Source organism: Aphelocoma coerulescens, unplaced genomic scaffold (assembly GCF_041296385.1).
Source record: "Aphelocoma coerulescens isolate FSJ_1873_10779 unplaced genomic scaffold, UR_Acoe_1.0 HiC_scaffold_164, whole genome shotgun sequence".
NCBI lineage: Eukaryota > Metazoa > Chordata > Aves > Passeriformes > Corvidae > Aphelocoma > Aphelocoma coerulescens.
Window position 1 is genome coordinate 379,545 of NW_027183512.1, and position 17,956 is coordinate 397,500.

A 17,956-nucleotide genomic window follows, 5' to 3' on the forward strand; every position below is an offset into this window, starting at 1 on the left:
AAGTAATAAAGAAGGGGGAGATGTCGGTGTGACCCAGCCCACTGCAGGGCTGGGGCAGCGAGATGCCAATCAATCCCAGCCCCTCCCCTGGATCGAGTTCCCCAAAGAGGCCGACTCAGAGGTCGCTGGGCGGCTCAGAAGCCTCAGCTGCACCCCTTGGGCGGTGCCCGGGTCCAAGCCGCCTCCCTTGGTTCGGGAAAATTCTCGGTTACTCAGTCGTTCATTGGTTCTGTTATACCTCCTGCCTCTCGGTTTACCACAGTGGTTCTTGTGACATTGTGTCCTCCCCCTGGCTTGTAACTCATTGGTTGTTTTCCCCTTTCACCGCGGTTTTCAAATTCCCTATAAAACTGAGGGAAAAGCCTCAGTAGCCGATCCCACCAATCCCATCACATACCAACACATGGGATTCCAGCCTTCCGAGCTCGTTTGGGTAGCGAAACTGCTAACAATAAACCTGTTAGAAGTCAAACCTGCACAGCCTCTCTCTTCCTTTGTCTCCGAGCTAACATGAGCCGATCCCATCGGCTCCTGCCGTGTTCCCTCTGCCGAGAAGCCGGCTAGCTAGCGCAGCCAGCAGCTCTTTTCCTAATTCCGAAGTCGCTTCTGCGATGGGCAGAAGTAGCGCAGCTGGAATGACTCTGACCTGGGGCACGCCAGAGTTGGTGCCTCGAGCTCCAAACGCTGCGTTACCAGTGCCTACGGATTCTGTGAGTACAACTCAGAGCATCTCGAGTGCAGGGGAGGTGAAATGCTCATGAGGCTCTGATGGGCTGAGGGTTTCTGATCACTCCCAGAATATTTCTAATGCAAGGATTTTGATAGAAATGAGGAAATTTCCTGAGACTTTGTTTTCAGTTTCCTGCCATTGGAGAATGGTGGGGAGGGAGGATAAATATTAAAGGTGTTATGAATTTTGTCAGGTCCCTGGGACATCTGAACTGTTCCTTTCAGTGATCAGCAGGTGCACAGGAGATCCCTCATGTGCTTTCAGCCACTTCTGTGCCCATGGACAGCACCAGCATCACCTTGGCTGGACCCATCAGGCTCAGTCTGAGCTGTCCTTTCTCCAAGCTGCAAACAGAACCTGCCCCCAGCCAGTGCCCTGCACACAGGCAGGTTTCTGTAGGGCCAAGGAGAGTGCACAGAGATTTGGGGTCTGTGAGTGCTGGCAGGGAGAGATCAGGCACAGGGAAACAGCTCCAGAGGAAAATCCCCAGGAAGCAGAGATGAGATCAGGGAAGGAGAGAAAACAAACCCAGCAATGTGTCAGGGAGAGTTTAGAGATCGCCCACAGGATCCCCTCCAGTGCAGCCCCTCCCTCTGAAGAAGCCCCCTCCCTCCTGTGCCCCCCAGCCAAGCCTCTGCCCTCAGGGCCGGGGCTCCAAGGCGTGAAGCCCCTCCTGTGCAGGCAGAGCTGCAGCAGAGCTGTGGGGCAGCTCTGTGGTCCCGGGCCCAGTTCCCTCTGCAGAGCACAGGGCTGGGAGCAGCTGCCCGGCCCTGGGGGCTCTGGGAGGGGGCACAGCTGGCTCAGGGTGACGCTGGCCCCAGTGCCCGGCTGTGGGCAGGGCTGTCAGTGCAGCCAGGGCAGCAGCTCAATCTCCCTTCATCCAGTGCCAGCTCTGGGACTCTTGGCTTTCTCCCCGAGGTTTCCTTCCAAGCTGGGAGTTTCCTCCAGGATGCAAATCTGTCCTGGAGCATCCTTGTGTTATCTGAAAGCCCAGAGAGAGGAGAAAAGCAGAGATGCTACAAGTGTGAAAATGCTGTTGGGTTGGTGAAATGAGCCCGGTGTGTCCTCGGCTACGAATGTGGTGCTGAGACCTTGAGAGAGGGACGGACATTTGGGGGTCTGTGGTGGATCCATCTGCTCCCAGCAGCACCTGGTGATCTTTAAGGGAAACATGGGAGGGTGAACATTCTGCATTTGAGAAAAGTGAAACAGAGAAACTCTGAGCAGGTCAGAATGACAGAGCACCTCCCCTGAGTCTCCACTCATCATCTTGCCTTGCAAAAGTTGCTCTGTTCTCCTTGAGTGAAGCAGAAAGGTTGAGGATTTCTGATACCCAAGAATACCAGGAGAGATATGGGGGAGCTTAAAAACAAAAACCTCAGAACTCTTAAACACCAAAGGGTGTCTGTGTGTGTTCCAGGGGAGGGTGTACAGGAAATGGCTTTGACTGTGCTTACAGATCTCCTCTAACTCTTCACTGTCTTTTTCTCTGTGGCAGAACCCAATGCCCGGACACAGCCAATGTCCAACAGCAGCTCCATCAGCCCCTTTCTCCTGCTGGCATTGGCAGACACGCGGCAGCTGCAGCTCCTGCACTTCTGCCTCTTCCTGGGCATCTCCCTGGCTGCCCTCCTGGCCAACGGCCTCATCATCAGCGCCGGAGCCTGCGGCCAGCACCTGCCCAGCCCCGTGTTCTTCTTCCTGCTCAGCCTGGCCCTCAGCGACCTGGGCTCCATCTGCACCACTGTCCCCAAGGCCATGCACAATTCCCTCTGGGCACCAGGCACATCTCCTACTCAGCATGTGCTGCTCAGGTGTTTTTCTTTCTGTTCTTCATCTCAGCAGAGTATTCCCTCCTCCTCATCATGTGCTACGACCGCTACGTGTCCATCTGCAAAGCCCTGCACTACGGGGCCCTCCTGGGCAGCAGAGCTTGTGCCCACATGGCAGCAGCTGCCTGGGCCAGTGCCTTTCTCTACACTCTCATGCACATGGCCAATACATTTCCCCTGCCCCTGTGCCAGGGCAATGCCCTGGGCCACTTCTTCTGGGAAATCCCACACATCCTCAAGCTCTCCTGCTCCAAATCCTACCTCAGGGAACTTGGGCTCATCGCTGTCAGTGCCTGTTTGGTATTTGGCTGTTTTGTGTTCATTGTTTTCTCCTATGTGCAGATCTTCAGGGCTGTGCTGAGGATCCCCTCTGAGCAGGGCCGGCACAAAGCCTTTTCCACGTGCCTCCCTCACCTGGCCGTGCTCTCTCTGTTCCTCAGCACTGCCATGTTTGCCCACCTGAAGCCCCCCTCCATCTCCTCCCCATCCCTGGATGTGGCAGTGTCAGTTCTGTACTCGGTGGTGCCTCCAGCCCTGAACCCCCTCATCTACAGCCTGAGGAACCAGGAGCTCAGGGATGCCCTGAGGAAAATGATGGCTGGATTTTTTCAGCAGCAATGAAGTGCCGGTTTTGTTCTCCACAGCTGCAGTGTAACTCAGTGCAGGCCCAGCCTGTCTGCTCAAGTTTTTCAGAGTGGTTGTGTGTGTGCAGGGTTTCCTTTTTCATTTTGTGATAATGTTGTGCACAATGAAACTTTATTTATCCCATCATCATCCCATTACTGGGATCATTCACCCTATTTAGAATTCACTGCTTGCACCTCACATTTTGCCCACAGACAATGGAAATGAGGAATCACCTCCTCTGTGCACTTTAGCAAAATAAAGGATCCTGCAGCAACTTGTTGGTCAAAAATGCTTCCTTTGAAATCTCATCTGAATCTGGCAGGGCAGTGCCTGGGTGCAGAGGGGGAGAGAAGCTGAGTCCCAGCACAGCAGCAGGGCCAGGCAGCAGCAGCACTCGGTGCTTTCAGAGCTGCTCTGTTTGTCCTTCCACGCTGTCCTTCTGTCCTTGTGGGAGTCCTCAGCTCTGGCTGCTGCGCTGCTGTCCTGCTCTGTGGCTGTCCTGTGAGCACAGGAGGGGTTGACAGATTTGTGTTATTTAAAAGTAGACAGCAGTGGCTGGAAGTGCTGGGCTGATCAGTGAAGTTTTTCAGAATTTTATGGCCCTGGCATGTGAGTCACAGGTGGATCACAGCAAGTCCTGGAGCTGCCAACCTGAACATGAATAACAGAATGGACAAAGCTGCAGCTTAAACGTGACTTAAAAATAAATCCCCAGAGTGGCCAGCCCAGAGATCGTGGTCTGTGAACTGGAACAACCACATTACAACAGGGACTGCAGACCCACCAAAACCCCACCCAAACCCAGCTCAGAGGGGCCATGGTGGCCCCGTGGCAACCACTGGGCACCAAAGCAGTGAAGCCGTGGAGAGCGAGAGGCTCAGTGGCTGACATTTCTGTGGGACGGGGCTGTCGTGTGAGGGGTGGGGGCTTTAGATCCCAGGGGAATCTTTGCCCAGGGAGTTTTTGTTCAGGTCTGTAGTGCATTGATGCTGCCTGGACTCCAGGCACCCACCAAAGCTGCTCTCTCACTCCTGTCCACAGCTGGACAGGAGAGAGAAAATATAACAAAGGGTTCATGGGTTGAGATAAGGACCAGGAGAGATCCCTCATCCAACAACGTCCCAGGCAAAACAGGCTCAACTTACAGATATAAAGTGAATTTATTAATAACAAAATCAGAGCAGGATAATGAGAAGTGAAAGAAGAGCTTTCAAAACACCTTCCCCTCCCCTCCATCCTTCCCACCGATGGCACAGGAGACAGGGAATGGGGATTGTGGTCAGTTCATCTCCTGTGGCTTCTCCCGCTGCTCAGGGAGAGGAGTTGTTCCCCTGTGAGACCGTGGGGTCCCTTCCCACGGGAGACAGTTCTCCGTGAGTGTCTCTGACGTGGGTCCAATCTGACGAGCAGCAGTCCTCCCAAAACTGCTGCGGCGTGGGTCACTCTTCCATGGGGTCAGTTCTTCAAGGCCAGGCTGCTCCAGCCTGGGAGCAGGGCCCCTCTGCACCGGCTCTGCCCCTGGATCACAGCCTCCTGCAGGCATCCACCCGCTCCGGCGTGGGCACCTCCCCAGGGGCTGTGGGTGGATCTCTGCATCCCCCATGGATCCCCAGGGGCTGTGGGTGGATCTCTGCATCCCTCAGGGATCCCCAGGGGCTGCGGGTGGATCTCTGCATCTCCTGTGGATCCCCAGGGGCTGCGGGTGGATCTCTGCATCCCCCGTGGATCCCCAGGGGCTGCGGGTGGATCTCTGCATCTCCTGTGGATCCCCAGGGGCTGCGGGTGGATCTCTGCATCCCCCGTGGATCCCCAGGGGCTGCAGGAGCACAGCTGCTCCACCATGGTCTCACCACGGCCTGCAGAGGAATCTCGGCTCTGGCTCCTGGAGCATCTCCTCCCCCTCCTTCTCCACTGCCCTTGGTGTCTCCCTGTTGTTTCCCTCACATGTTCTCCCCTCCTCCTCTCTGACTACAAAAACCCTGTGTCCCACTATGTTTTCATTTCCTTCTGAAATCTGCTATCACAGAGGCGTTACCAGCCTCCCTCAGTGGCCCAGCCTTGGCCAGTGCCATGTCCATCTTCAGAGCCATCGGGGATCGGCTCTGCCGGACATGGTGGAAGCTTCCAGCAGCTTCTCACAGAAGACACCTCTGTGGCCCCCCCACTACCAAAAACCAGGCGTGCCAAACCAACACACACAGGAAGGAAAGCACGGAGCCCCAGCGCTCCAGGGCAGGTGAGAAGCAAGCTCTCGCCATGCCAAGGTCAGCCGGAGCTGCCAGGCGGCCCCAGGAGCCCAAGGCAGCCAGAGCTGTTCCATGTTCCCTTGGTTCCATGGGCCCTGCAGGGTCACAAAGGTGTCCTTGGTTCTTTGGGCCCAGCAGTGCCACAGTGGCCCCTTGGCTCCATGGAACGCCACAGGGTCACAATGGTTCCCTTGGTGCCACCAGCCCTGCAGGGTCACAACGGCCCCTGGGTTCCACGAGGCCACGCGAGGTCACAGTGGTCTCCAGAGGAAGGGCAGCACCGAGCCCCAGGGTTTCAAGGGCAGATGAGACACAGCCACCAGAGGCCAAGGCCAGCCACATCTGTCTGTCCTGGCAGGTTTGTCTGGGAGCAGCCCTTGGATGTTGGGAATTTGGGAGGTGGAACCCCAATTTTGGCCATGGGCACCTTGTCGAGTAACGCAGTTCTGTGCTCGCTGCACGAGCTCTGGCGTGCCCTCGGTCACAGAGAGTCCAGCTGCGTTACTTCTGTGCATCGCAGAAGCAACTTTGGCATCAGGAAAAGTGCTGCTGGCTGAGCTCGCTGGCTTCTGTGCAGAGGAGACACGGCAGGAGCTGATGCTATCGGCTCACGTTAGTTGGGAGATAAAGGAAGAGAGAGAGGGTTCTGGTCTGGCTTCCAACAGGTTTATTGTCAGAAGTTTAGCAACCAGAACATGGCAATGATCTTAATCCGGGATCCCGTCGAGAGGCTTTTCCCTCAGTTTTAGAGGGGGGTTGGAAACCATGCGGAAAGGGGAAAACAACCAATGAGTTACAAGCCAGGGGGAGGATACAATTCAACAAGAACTACTGGGAGATACAACAAAGAACCAGTGAACAACCGAGTAAGAGGGAATTCTCCCGAACAGGGAAAGGCAGTTTGGAGCCAGGCGCAGCCCTGGGGGGATGTGACTTAAGCTTCTGAGCCGCCCATTGACCACACCCTGCGAGTCTGTGTCCCGGGGAAATTCGATCCACGGGAGGGTCCGGGGTTGATCGGCATCTCACTGCCCCAGCCCAGCAGTGGGCTGGGTCATAGCAACAGCTGAGAAGGATGGGTGTTTTCCACATGAAAGAAAAGCACAAAGTCTGGGTGTTTTGGGAGAAGATGAGAGGTGGCCACCATGGGTGAGGGCAGCCAGACCTGTCTCTCATGGCAGCTTTTGTCTGGGAGCAATCCTTGGATAGACAGAATTTGGGAGGTAGAATTTCAGTTTTGGCCATGGGAGCCTGGATGAGAAGGACGGTTCTTTTCCTTAGGAAGGAAAGCACGGAGCCCCAGGAGCCCCAGGGCTCCTGAGCCAGCCCCTGCTGCCCCGGGAGGGAATTTGGGGAGGGGCAGAGGGAGTGCGCAGCCCCCGCCGGGGGATGACCCCGGCCCAGCGCCCTTCGTTCAGCACCGAGCTGGGCGTGGGGCCGCAGGAGGAAGAGGCCGATGGGAAGCAGATCCTGCAGGGGAGACAGGGCTTGGGCTCAGGGCAAGGTCCTGCCCTGCACACCTGGCTCAGGTGTGACCCTGCCCCAGGAAGGGAGCGGGACATTCCCATCCCCACGGATCAGGGCTGGGAGCAGCGCTGGGACCAAGGACATGGAAATACTGGGAGCCACTGGGACCATACTGTGGGCTACTGGGAGCTACTGGGAGCAACTGGGAATGACGGGTGTGTGCTGGAGGCAACTGGGATATACTGGGAATGAATGAGATTATGCTGGGGGCAACTGGAACCATGCTGGGGCAACTGGGGTGACTGGGAATGAGCATGCTGGGGGAAACTGGGAGCAACTGGGAGTGACTGTGTCTGTGCTGGGGGCCACTGAGGTCATACTTGCAGTGACTGGGACTGTACTAGGGGCAACTGGGAGCAAGTGGAACCATGCTGGAGGTAACTAGGATCGCACTGAGGCTGATTTGGATCATACTGGGAGTGACAAGGAGCATGCTGGGGGCAATTTGAACCATGTTGGGGGCAACTGGGATATACTGGGAGCAACTGGAACATCACTGAGGGTGACTGGAAGTGGCTGTGGGCAACTGGAATCATACTGGAAGTAACTGGGAGGACTTGGCAGTGACTGGGAGCATGCTGGGGGCAACTGGGATATTCTGAGAGAGACTGGGAGTCACTGGGATCATGCTGGGAGTGACTGGGAGCGTGGCAATGGCCTGGGCTGGCTGATGTGGGGCCTCAGGGTGTGCAGGGAGCACTGTGACACTGCGGGGCCCCTGGAACTGTTATAAACGACCCAGATCCGATATGGAAATGAGTTCTTAAAATTTACTGAGAACTCAATAAAAATGGCAAAGCAAAAGGGGCAGCGCTGGCAGCGTGGCTGGGGGCCAGAGGCTCGCCCACAGCATGGCCATCCTGCCTTTTATACCCCTGTGGCTGCATCAGCCTGATGCATATTTATTTCCTGTTTTGCATAGTCCCATCCCCTTGTCAATCTTTTGGGAGCCTGCCCTGTTCTGGTGCTGTGGCCCTCAGGGTCCTCACTGGTTGGAGTCCCATTCCTTTTGTGGTGGTGCCTTCCAAGTCTGGCTGGCAACAGCCCGGCCCTTTGCCCACCCCACAGCAGTGATGTTACAGCACACAGATCATCCAGCCCCTGTAAAATCCAACCCACAGCCAGAGCACCCCAGCAACCATTGAACAGCTCTGACCATGCAGTGTTAGAACTCATGATTAATTCATAGCCCATACAACAGACGGCGAAAGCCAACTCTCAATAATTCACCTGTAACAACTGAGATTCCTCCCAGCATTCTCCTGGAGTCTTTTGACCTCTAATTTGGGCACCTGAGTTGATAACCACAGGCCCACAAGGCCTTCCTTCTTCCAAGGAAGGTTTCCAGTATGTTTTTTCTCCTTTTGAGTTACATTTTTGCTCTGGAACCCACCCGAGACTCCTCCCAGGTAGGTCCCAGAGCCTTCACACCTCCTGGAGGAAGCTGAGCTCCCAAGAAACAGCCCCAGATTCCTCCAGGGAAGCTTCCAAAGATGGTTTTGCTGGTTGGAAACAGCTCTGTGTTCCAAGGTCCACTGGAGACGCTGAAAAGCGGACAGAACTCCACTACTAAATAAGTAGTAAAGTAGGTGGGTATGCTTTATTCCAGCGCTGGGACGCACGGGGGATCGCTCCTCCAAAATCACGCGTGCCCACAGCTGCATTCAGCTCGGTATTTACTGGGTTACAAGTTCCATATTCATTAAGTTTCCTAACAAACTCATACATATTCATCGCCTAGCCCCGCCCAGCCTCGCTTGGTTTTATAGTGAACTCAAAAGTCATTTACATCCGCGTAGCGCTTGTGCAGTGTTGTTTGGGGGTTGTGGTAGGGGTCTCTCGGGGGTCTTGTGATGAAGTCAGGGGAGTCTTCCTCGTCCTGAACTTTTCACCTTTCTCTCCTGGGAATGCTCTTTTATACCTTTGGCCTGGGTTTAAGCTTTGGCACTGGTTTGAGCTAGTTTTGGGGAGGGCAGGATGTCTGTCTGAGGCTCCCACTGGTCTTATCAGCGGTCTCTTATCTTCTCTCTTCCTGCTCTGCTATGCTGACCAAGCTAGATGCATTGCTCCTGACAAACGAATTCCTCTGCTCCCCATCCCCCTGATTCAGTCCCCCCTTTTCTAAAGAGTTAGTAAATTCTTTTACTAATACTTAAATTCTTTTCCTAATGAATTTTTTGGTAGGCATCTCTTAATGTTTTTCCGTGTGCGTTTGACAAAGTAGTTAGAACTGATAGCCCTTTTAGTACTCTATAGTTCCAAATAAGTAACGCGATAGACAGCGCGAGACAGGTACTAACCAAGGTTAATAAGACAATGATGGGGTGACATAACGTATTTAGGATGCCAGTTGCGGTAGGTGACCACCCGAAAAGCGAGTCCCACCAGTTATGGCTTGCGTCTTGTTTTACTCTTTGCAAGATTCTGCTGATTTCTTGTGTGTTATAATGGACGGTGACTAAGGTCTTTTCCCCGTTTCTTTGGATTTCTCTCAAAATCTCTATGAGGTCCTGATGTTTTACTAATTGCTTTACTAATGTTAGGTCCATCCCAATAGGTGTGGGTAGCAATTTATGGTAAATGGTGTAGTTAGACCTTATTAATTGATGAGATACGACTGGTGCTAAATACGAAAAGTCACACCCAACAATCTTGGCAAAATTACAAATACAAAAATTAGAGTGATTCCTGGCAGTTACATTTATAACATTGTCATCTATCATCATCGAAGTGCAGGTAGTTCTTAAGCACACACAGCCTTGACCAACATATACAAGTACAGTTTTTGGTGAAGTGTCTGGGTGGATCTCAAAGTGACACATGCCTTGTTCTGTATCAAGACCTATGTCTCTGGCATTAAGTGTATTACTTTCACAGATAAATCCTTGTTGTTCCCGTGTAATGCAAGATTCTAAATTTACCGTTTGCCATTCTTCTCCTACCATCCGAGCCCATACTCTGTGTTCAGAGGGGTAGAAAACTGTCCCTTTATGGTTTAATCCCAATGCGACAATAGGATGAATTACATAAACTGTGGCATTCCGTATCGTAAGCACAAAGGCAGTAGCTATGTTAGTCATTGGGTCATAGGTGAAATTTACCAAGGTCCACCAGGATTGGAGCTTTCTTTCTAATTTAGTAGCATTGTTCCAAACAGCTCCTTGGATTTCAATAGGAAATACACCTTCATTACCCTCTCTTATAATTAAGGAAGCTGTGGACTGCATCTGTAATTGAGCTTGTAGGCAGCTAAGGGCTAATGAGACATTGTCCTGAGCTGTGCCAAGTGTGTTTAATATCAGTTCGTGGTCCAGGCTGCTGATTTTCATGAGGTCTGGGAGTATTTTTGAGACTTGCCACTGGCTGTTTCCTAATGCTAATAGGGAAGATTGTAGGGGCTGTTTTAATTTGGTCAGGTCACTGGTTGCTGTGGCCAATTTATTCATCAGTATCTCTGAATCAATCCCATTTATGACTCCCAGTCCTGTTCCCAGCATGCCAGTCAGGTCTCTCCACATTCTGCCCATGAGGGGGGTTTGCTTCTGCAGCCAGGCTGTCCACCCTTCAAGGGATGTTTGAATTAAAGGGGAGCAGGCTGGTTGGATTTCAGAAATGTTAATTTGCATTAGTAGTTCTACACGCTTAAGAGACCATTCTGGGTTAAACAGCAGTAATTGTTGGCCTGTGTTCCTTACTACATAAGGGCCAATCTCATAAACCTTTGGCTCAGATTTAAGTGGTGTGACCTGGGTTTGGATCTGATTGCCAGAGTAGGTCATAGTGGGCCTAGCCATGGCATTTATCTGGAATTTGAATGAGAGCCCATTACTGCCTTGGCCCCAAAGACAAACTACTTCAACAGTCTGTACTAATGTAAAATTATACCAACAGTCTGCTTCACTTGAATGACTACAGATTTCACGGTGTTTGTCTGTAGGAGTAGTTGAGACACTGATTTGGGTTGCTTTTCTGTGAGTAGTCCCGTTAATCATTCGGCATCCAATCTTGATTTTTTCTCCTACAGTCCCCTGGAGCTGCCAAGTTCTTTGTTTTTCCCATTCTTGCTTTGTATACACTTGGTTTCCGTGTATGACTACAGTCAACAGGTTTAAATTTTTTAAATCAGAATATTTCCCCATGAGTCCAGTAACCCGCATAAAGGCTTGGGACCATATGTCTTCTCTCCTATGAGTAACTTCCTGGCTGAAGGTTACAATTATAACTGTAAGAAAAACAATTTTCTGGGTTATACTTGTGTGCCACCCTAACATTTTCATTTTGTTCGGGTAAACTTCAATTTCAGTTCATCATCCCCAGGGGTCACTTTCCAAGGGGTCTCTGGAGCCTTCTTTACTCGGGTATGGTGAATCCAGGCACTCTGTTCTCTGATCTTAATCGCGGTGTAAGTGGTGAGGAGCACCTGGAATGGTCCTTCCCACTGTGGTTCCAGAGTCTTTTCTGTAAGAGACTTAACATATACATAATCTCCAGGCTGAATGCCATGTACAGGACCGTCCAGGCCTCGACTTCGAGTTCCAGCCACATGTTTTCCAATTTCTCTAAGCTGTTTATCTAAAGCAATCATGTAGGTGGTTAGCGTTTCTTCCCCTGTTTGGGTAGATATTCCTTTCTGTACCCCATATGGTCTCCCATAAAGTATTTCAAAGGGACTTAGCTTCTCCTTAATTCTGGGCTTGGTCCGAATTCGTAACAATGCAAGTGGGAGAGATTGGGGCCAGGGTAGGTTAGCTTCTTGCCCTAATCTCACAATTTGCTGCTTAATCAAATGGTTCACTTTCTCTACTTGGCCACTCAACTGGGGATGGTATGGAGTGTGGAGTTCCCAATCTATGCCTAAATGTCGGCTAGTTTGTTGTAGCACCCTTGAAATAAAATGTGGTCCCCTTTCTGAGGACATTGTGGCTGGAACTCCGAAGCGCGGTATTATTTCTTGTAGTAACACCTTGGTTACTTCTCGAGCCTTAGCGGTCCTAGTAGGAAAAGCTTCTGGCCATCCTGAAAAAGTATCTGTTAGCACCAGTAAATATCAATACCCCCCCTTTTCTTGGAAGTTCTGTGAAATCAATTTGCCACTGCTGTCCCGGCCCATGGCCTCTCCCAATCTGGCCCAATTTTGGTTTAGGGGTATTTTTGGGATTAGTCTGGAGGCAAAGGTTGCACTGTTGAGTTACTTGCATAACAGTTTCGTATAAGTTTCTGGCGATAATTTTCCCAATTAAGTAGCTATATAAGGCATTTGTTCCCCAGTGTGTTTTCTGGTGTTCCTCTCTAACTACGGCCCATAGCAAATGAGAGGGAATAACTACTTTTCCTCCTGCAGTGATAGCCCATCCCTCTTGGTTAAATGTTCCCTTTTCATCTTTAATCAATTTCTTGTCTTTTTTATTATATGTTGGCTTACCCTCTAGGGAAAGTTGTCCATCTGGGATCAAGGCTCCAGTTGTTGTTACTTCACCTTTTGCTGCTTCTTTTGCCTCTGTCCGCCAGTTCATTCCCTTCTTCCAATTCTGAGCTCACCTTTTGATGTGCCCTTATGTGCATGATTGCTACCTTCTCAGGTAGCTGGACTGCTTCCAACAGCTGCATTATTTCTCGTGCATGTTTGATGTTCTTTCCATGCGAATTTAACAGTCCTCTTTCTTTCCAAATGGCCCTGTGTGCGTGTACAACTCCAAACGCATACCTTGAGTCTGTATAGATGTTTATTTTCTTTCCTTTTGCCATCTCTAAGGCACGGGTTAGGGCGATTATTTCAGCCTTTTGTGCAGAGGTGTTTGTTGGCAGGGGTCCGGATTCTATCACCTCCTGGCAGGTGGTAACTGCATACCCAGCATGTCGCTTTCCACTGATGATGTAGCTGCTCCCATCAGTAAACCAGGTCTCTGTTTTGTCTAAAGGGGTATCCTTCAGATCCGGGCGGCTGGAGTAGGTGGCTTCGATAGTCTCCAGGCAATCATGGCGTACTGGTTCTCCCTGATTTCCACTGAGAAAGGAAGCTGGATTGACAATGTTAGTTACCACTATTTCTACATCATCTTGTTCCACCATGATGCCTTGATATTTCAGGAACCTTTGTGGGGAGAGCCAGTGCCCACCTTTCACTTCCAGCACCGCAGACACCGTGTGGGATACCAGTACAGTCATTCTCTGACCCAAGGTGAATTTGCGTGCTTCCTGGATGTTTAGCACGACTGCTGCAACAGCTCTGAGGCACCCAGGCCATCCTTTGGCTGCTGCATCTAGCTGCTTAGAGAAATAGGCAACTGCCCGTCGGTATGGGCCCAGGTCCTGTGCTAGTATTCCCAAGGCGATCCCTTGCTTCTCATGGGAAAATAGAAAGAATGGCTTACTCACGTCTGGGAGTCCTAGAGCTGGAGCTGACATGAGGGCATTCTTTAGCTGGCTGAAGGCCCGCGTGGCCTCCTTTGTCCACTGGAGATCTCTGCTTTCCCTTGTAATGAGTTCATATAATGGTTTCACGAGCAGCCCGTAATTGTAAATCCACAATCTGCACCACCCCGTCATCCCCAGAAAAGTCCGTAACTCTTTCGCTGTCTGGGGTTTGGGGGTTTGGCATATCGCTTCTTTGCGATCTTGCCCCAAAGTTCGTTGCCCAGCACTGACTTCATAGCCCAGATAGATCACTTTCCGTTTCACCACCTGAGCCTTTTTCTTGGATACCCTGTACCCTTGGAGTCCCAGGAAGTTTAAGAGGCTTACCGTCCAGGCTGTGCAAGCTTCCTCTGTTCGGGTAGCTATTAGGAGATCATCCACGTACTGCAATAGCTTCCCTTCTCCTGGTGGGGCTTCCCAGGACTCTATGTCTTTTGCGAGCTGCTCTCCAAACAAGGTGGGACTGTTCTTAAATCCCTGAGGCAACACCGTCCATGTGAGCTGGGTTTTGCGCCCACTCTTAGGGCTTTCCCATTTGAATGCAAAAATTTTCTGGCTGGCTTCATGGAGAGGGAGGCAAAAGAAGGCATCTTTTAGATCTAAAACGGTAAACCAAGTTAGCTCTGGTGTTAAGCATGTTAACAGAGTGTAAGGGTTTGCCACCACAGGATAGAGATCCTCAGTTATCTTGTTAACAGCCCGTAAATCCTGGACCACCCGGTAAGATCCATCAGGTTTCTGGACAGGCAGGATAGGAGTATTAAAATCAGACTGGCACTCTTTTAACAATCCCAACTGTAAGAATTTTTCAATTATTGGGCCAATTCCTTCCCTGTCTTCCCTTTTAAGAGGATACTGTTTAATTCTAACTGGTTGCCTCCCTTCTTTGAGTTTGATCTGTATTGGGGTTGCATTTTTGGCTCTCCCAGGTACATCTGTGGCCCAGACTCCTGGGAACACTTGGCTTATTATCTCTTCCCTAATTTCCTCTGCAGGGTCTTTGGTTGTTAATATTAGGCTCAGTATCTCTACGTACTGTTGGTCATTTACCTCCAGAATAACTTCCCCATTCCTAAAAATAATGGTTGCTTGTAATTGTTCTAATAAATCTCTTCCCAAGAGTGCTTTTGGAGAATTGGGTAAATATAGAAACTTGTGAATACCCCATTGTTTCCCAATTTTATATTTCAATGGCTTACAAAAATAAGCTTTTTCAGATTGGCCAGTTGCTCTGTGTACCACGATATAGTCATCCTCCACAGGCATTAAAGCTTTATTTAAAACTGAATATGCTGCCCCCGTATCCACCAAAAATTCTATTTCTTTTTCCTTGTCCCCTAGCTTCATTATAACCAGTGGATCTGCTAGGGTGGAATCCCCCGGCCCTCTTCAATCTTCTTTCACATGTGCAACCACCCTCCCCCTTCCTCGGTTTCCTCTGTTCTGGCGGTCTTCTTGTCTTCTTTCTGGGCACTCATTTTTCCAATGGCCGGACCTTCCACAAATCGCGCATTGGTCTCTACCTAGCCGGGGTGGGCCCTGTCTGGGAGGTCCTCGTCTGGGGGGTCCTTGTCTAAGTTTTCCTCTATTCCCTTCTTCTACTACTGCTACTAATCTCCTCATCCCTTGCTTGTAGCTTTCTTCTCGATTACTGAATACCCTCCAAGCTGCATCTAATAGAGTTTCTAAATTCCTCCCTTCTGGCCCCTGAAGTTTCTGTAATTTACGTCTGATATCTCCTGTGGATTGCCCTATAAACAAAGATACCAGCTGTTGTACCCCTACCTCGGTCCCAGGATCCAGCGGTGTGTTACGGCGCATTGCATCCCTCAGACGATCCAGGAATTCGGATGGTCACTCGGAAGGACCCTGTCTTATTGCGTACAAAGCTGACCAGTTTAGGGTCTTGGGAATAGCCCTTTCCACCCCTTTTGCTATCCATTCTTGATAACTTTTTAATTTCTTTACTTCAGCTGTTCTATTAGGATTCCAGTGTGGTTCCTGGAGTGGGAAGTAATCTTTTACATCTAATTGTTGCGTTTTGTAATAATCCTCTGCCAAGTCTCTTGCTGTTTTCAAAACTAACTGTCTTTCTGTCTCTGTTAGTCCACCCAATAATAATTGTATATCAGCCCAATCTGGATTATGCTGTTTAATTATAAGTCGCAAGCGCTCAGCGGTACCCGCTGGATCATTTCGGTAATTTTTGGCAATATTATACCATGCATCCAGGTCAGCAGTAGAGAAAGGTACTCTAATCAACATTGTATCCCCATCAGGTGCCACCGCCTCTCTCAGGGGTGCCATCAGTACCTGTTTCCTGGTTCGGGACGAGACAGGACTGCCCGGGGGAGAGGGGGTTGGCGCTGGTGTTCCTTCCGAGTCCGCATCCTCTTCCTGTCTCCTAAGGGGAGGCTTAAGCAAATCGGTTAATTCATCATCATCTTGTCCCTGAGCTGCTGCTTGATAGACTTTGTCTGACCTTGTGCATCTCTGGCCTATGCTGCACGACGAACAGCAGCGCTTAATTCTTCTTTGGCCCTTTTTATTTTCTTTTTCCAGAGCTAACACCATAGGATCACTGGGGGGTTTGATTCCACAGTCTCTCTGCCATTCAGGGTGTTTTTGGAGAGAGAAAAATGCATCAGCGTAGGAAACTTCTTCCCATTTACCTTCCCGCCTCAGAAACAGCATTAGCTGAAGCAAAGTATTATAATCTAAAGTTCCATTAGATGGCCATTTAGCTTTATTTTCTAATTTATACAGTGGCCACCACTGGGTACAATATTTTATAAGGGTTCTTTTATTTTCTCTGCCTCCAGCTCCTACTATCTCCTTCCAATGGGCTAGAATACAGCCGAGCGGGCTTGCTCTGGGGATTTCCTTACTTTGTCTGGTTCCCATCCCATTTGAGCATACTCAAATGCTGTGCCACCCCCTTCGGGTCACCTGTATCCTGTGCCTTTTGCCAAGCCTGCTTTGCTGCTTGAAATCTCCTTTTTTTTTTTTTTCCCCCGGCTTCCACAAAATCTGCACTGAGCTTACACCCACACACAAAGCAGGGAGTCCTTTCTATCACTCGAGCAGATAGGACACATGAATGGAGAGAGCTTCGTCCCCTAGTGTTATCTCGTTTCCACCCAAATCTTTCTTCACACTCTCTCACAGTTCTTTCCCAATTTTCTTCCCGAACCTCCCAAACCTCAGGCACCAAATGCGACTTCCCACACACAATCTTTAAAATCTCAGGCTCAAAATACAAACTTTACACTGCGTTAATATCCCTGCAACCTGCCACCCTCCCGTTGAATAAAAGGTTCTGATACATCCACAAGAACAAGCTATTCCACATACTCTTTCAAACTCTAAATTCTCTGCTGCTGGTTGCTCTCAATCAAAAGCCACTAATCTTCCTGCAGAGGTTCTCCCAGTCAAGTTTCCAAATTCAACAAGCAAGCACCCTCCCAAACAAATGTCTCAATATCACACTCTCAAACAACACACGGCAACACGCACGCTTCCTGTTTTACAAACGAAGAGGCGACCTAATACACACCCACACCCATAAAAGCAGTCCGACAGCAACCAATGTCTGCACAGACATAAAAGCAACACAACAACATTCAAACCAGCTGCTAGTAGCAAAAATGTTCACAACACTCACTTGTAATAGCTTCAGGGTCCCGCTTATACTTTCCCAACACAGTAACAAGTTCCACTGGGACCCCCCTTGGAATCACCCGATCCACTTTCAGGATCGCGAGCAGCCGCTCTATCGGTCGGCGATTCCCCCTTGCCGGCTCCGTAGCCGGTTGCTTGCAAGCCCCACCTTTACCCTCACAGGGACTGTGCTGTGCGTGGGACGTCTCCTCACGGCTTACCAGCAGCCCTGGCCACGCGTACGACTTACAGGCACCTTAAATGCAAAACATACCGTTTGTCCATAGCTTCAGCAGGTCGTTGTCTGTCCGCTGCAGTGAGCGAGCTGAGGGGAGGAGATCCGCCAGGAAAGCCCTGGGGTGCGCCTCGGATGTCCTCTCCTCAGTCAATCCTGCAGCCGGGCAGAGTTTCTCCTGGCTGCTCGCCAAATGAAAAGCGGAAAGGACTCCACTACTAAATAAGTAGTAAAGTAGGTGGGTATGCTTTATTCCAGCGCTGGGACGCACGGGGGATCGCTCCTCCAAAATCACGCGTGCCCACAGCTGCATTCAGCTCGGTATTTACTGGGTTACAAGTTCCATATTCATTAAGTTTCCTAACAAACTTATACATATTCATCACCTAGCCCCGCCCAGCCTCGCTTGGTTTTATTGTGAACTCAAAAGTCATTTACATCCGCGTAGCGCTTGTGCAGTGTTGTTTGGTGGTTGTGGTAGGGGTCTCTCGGGGGTCTTGTGATGAAGTCAGGGGGAGTCTTCCTCATCTGAACTTTTCACCTTTCTCTCCTGCGCATGCTCTTTTATACCTTTGGCCTGGGTTTAAGCTTTGGCACTGGTTTGAGCTAGTTTTGGGATGAGGCAGGATGTCTGTCTGAGACTCCCGCTGGTCTTATCAGCGGTCTCTTATCTTTTCTTCCTGCT